The sequence below is a fragment of the Spinacia oleracea genome, chromosome 6 (assembly GCF_020520425.1).
Source record: "Spinacia oleracea cultivar Varoflay chromosome 6, BTI_SOV_V1, whole genome shotgun sequence".
NCBI classification, from domain to species: Eukaryota; Viridiplantae; Streptophyta; class Magnoliopsida; order Caryophyllales; family Amaranthaceae; genus Spinacia; species Spinacia oleracea.
Genome location: NC_079492.1, coordinates 134,289,140 through 134,292,461, shown reverse-complemented (window position 1 = coordinate 134,292,461; position 3,322 = coordinate 134,289,140). Strand labels below are relative to the sequence as shown.

At 34.3% G+C, this 3,322-nt stretch overlaps 1 long non-coding RNA gene across 2 annotated transcripts; it reads right to left on the bottom strand.

Moving 5' to 3' along the window:
* Nucleotides 1–995: 995 nt before the first annotated feature.
* LOC130464392 (uncharacterized) lies at nucleotides 996–1,819 on the bottom strand. 2 transcript variants are annotated; one of them, XR_008924795.1, is made up of 3 exons: nucleotides 1,756–1,819; nucleotides 1,430–1,645; nucleotides 996–1,330 (listed from the first exon to the last, which is right to left on the bottom strand). It is a non-coding gene; the product is annotated as an uncharacterized lncRNA (long non-coding RNA). The 2 variants fall into 2 exon arrangements; XR_008924794.1 differs by lacking the exon at nucleotides 1,756–1,819 and having other exon boundaries at nucleotides 1,430–1,696.
* Nucleotides 1,820–3,322: the final 1,503 nt, after the last annotated feature.

Below are 3,322 nucleotides of genomic sequence, written 5' to 3'. Positions count from 1 at the left end.
TTTAAAAAATAAATTGATATTTGTAAAATTAATTCTATAATCTAATACAAAAAGAAACAAATTTGGTCACAAAATGAATTCGATTTAAATAACATTAGGTGACAAGTTCTCCTCCCGCGTAAATAGTAAATACTCCAGATATTGGCGCGGTAAATGCCAGGAACTTGTTATAATTACTAGGTTAGTGCCCGTGCAATGCACGATTTTTAAGTTTTTAAAGATATTCGTAACTATTCGATTCTTTAAATGAAGAAGAAAATTATATTGCAACAAATTGACAATGCATAATACACTTTACAATTATTTACAAAAGTGGGGCAATCCCATTAGATTTGCTATTTTATACAACTTGAAGCCAAACTTACTACCAGTTAAAACATCAACCCAGCTTTGATAAAATCTCACAATTATGGACTTGAATTGAATAAGGACCTCAACCCCGTGCATATGTCCAAAAGTCCAATAGCACTATAAAAACATATTCCTTCCCTAGTTTTGCTCCACACAATAAGTTAGGTTATTCGTCAAAGTATCAATAAATATAGTAGAGTACTCAAAAATCTTCTCATTACTAAGCAAGAACTTGTTTACCCGTAGACATCAGACTATTAGTATGATGTTCTTCAAATGCTTACCTTAGAAAAAATAGGAAACACAATGGGATCAAAATTTTGATATACATATAGGCCAATATTCTCCAAAGAAGAGTAAACAAATATATCAAAGGGAGTAGAATATAGCTCCAGTGCATTTTATGGTGGTTAGGATCTAATCTAGAATATCTGACTACCATAGGAAAATTACAAACAAAAAGGGGTACTTAAACCATTGAAGGAGATAAAAGGACTCTGAAATCCAACAAATTAAAATTATGGTGGGGAGACAAATGAGACATAGAAGAATTACCCAAGAGAAGGAAGTCACGAAAATCTCCATACATCAGAAGACGACAACCATAAATCTGGAGAAGTATAGAAAACAAATACTCCAGCCTATCTTCATTAAGCATAGATGTATTAAATAATTAAATGGAACGACATAAGTGTATAATAATCTCAAGTTTCATACATCTTCAAAACAAAATATTAAATATGTATTCCGTCCAAACCCACTTCAAACTATATTGATAAATCCAATCAAAATTCCTCCAATTACTGCAAACTACTGAGTATATTGATAAATCCAATCAAAACTCAAATTTATTCCGGAAACACCGTTACAGACGACATGGACACACCTTGCTACCGCCGACTTAGCCGCCCTCGTCGTTATTCCTATTCAGAACGTCGTCCTCATATCTTTGCCAGAATCTTCTGCTATTCATCTTCACCTACAATGTTTTCAATCAAAAAAATTCAGATCGAAGGAATATTACAAAAATTAAAATTAAAATTGCTTATAATTTAAGATTACCAATTAAAAAACTTACCCATGTCAAAATAGAAAGAACTTTTATCCCATCCTCCAATTCACTCTCAAAAACAAAAAAGATTTCAAATGAAAAAAAAGTTGATAAAACATAAATCAGAATTCAAATAGATTCAAAATAGTACAGTTTCCATAGTGGTAGAACGTGATTACCCACATTCGAGAAATAAACTTGGAGTTCTAATTACCCAAAGCTGCCATTGGAGTTGTTCAAGAGCTGCAACAATCCGAAGTTTAAGCTACCCGAAAATCAAAAATACATAATCAATCATAGCAATTTGTTCTAGAAACAGGAAAAACTAATAAGAATTTGAGCAAAAAAATTACAAGTATTGGAGTAAATTGAATCAGTAACTTCTCGGTTTCCTTCCATGGTTTTTCCATAAAAAACTTTTAAAGCAAGGGAAGTTGAAACAGTAGATCTAAAAATCCTAGGAAATAGCAATGGTCACAGCCATAAATTGGTAACTGGCCAGCGTGATTTTAAAAAAATATTGGAAAGCGTAAACGAAGAATAAAAATGACGCAAAAGAGAAGTGAGGGATGTAGGCAGTTTGGGCGGGAAAATATTGGAGGAGAGAGTGACATGTGTATAGTTTGGAGGAAAAGATGATGTCAGCGGTATTTCTTTTAGTAATAGTTATAGATAGTTTCAGCTACACATTTTCACAAACACATGGTGCGCATCTTAGTCTCCTTCCCTCTTTTTACTCCCTCTGATCAGAGACCTCCATTTCTTAGGCCGTTTGAGACAAAAGGGTGCTTTGGGTTTTGTTTTACAGCTCAAAACACCTTTCAAAGGCTCAGGTTTTAGAGCTCCAAATTGCTCCCGATGATGCCCAAGACCTGATATGGGATGATCATTGATCACCTTAGTTTTGGCGGGAAAATCAGTTACAAAAGTTAGTTATTTTAGTTAGCTAGCTTTTTAAATAAATTCCCTTAAATTTAGGAAGTTGTTAGAAGTTTGTTAGCTGATTCCTTTTGTCAGCTTATATAACAAACATACATTGTATTTGGCAAATCAATGAATATATTACAACTCCTAATTCCTCTCTCTTTCTCTCTCTCTTGCTCGTCTTCTTCTTCTGTATTCTTCTCTCCTTCTACACTTCTTCTTCTTATTCTTCATTCAAGGATCAGTGTGATCTTCCTATAAGGGTAATTGTGAACACCCTTATCATTGGTATCAGAGCCAACGCTGCCACACTCCATCAAAATTGTAAGCAACTCACTCAGACCTGGCTACTAGGAAGCGAGCAGCCATGGAAGAACAGTTTAGGAATCTGGAAAAGAGATTGGAAGAACAAAACTCAAAGCTCTAAGATCAGAACAAAAAAATGGATGAGAAATTTGATGAGCTGATGAAGTTCATGCAAGCTTTTAAGGATTCTGGAAATAGTAATGAGGATACGTCAGCCAACAGCCACAGATCCCATTCAACCAGATCATTAGGTATGAATCCAAAGCTAAATTTTCCTAAATTTGATGGTACCAATCCTAGAATTTGGGTGAAAAAATGCTGCAAATATTTCTCTCTGTGTAAAATTCCTGATGAACAGAAGGTGGATTTGGCTTCTCTTAATGTGATTGAGAAGGCTGAGGGATGGATGATGAACTATCTATCTATTAGGAAAAGCATGATTGTTGACTGGAATGATTTTGTAGCTGATCTGTATGCTAGGTTTAGAGATGATTCTGCACTTAATGTGGTAGAAAACTTTAATAAACTGCAGCAGAATGGACCACTGGAAGAGTATATTGATGAATTTGAAAATCTGAGATCCATTATGTTGATGAACAATCATATTTTGGCTGATGCTTACATGCTTGAGAGTTTTATTGGGGGTCTCAAACCAACTGTTAAACCCTTTGTTAAAGCCCTTAAACCTGA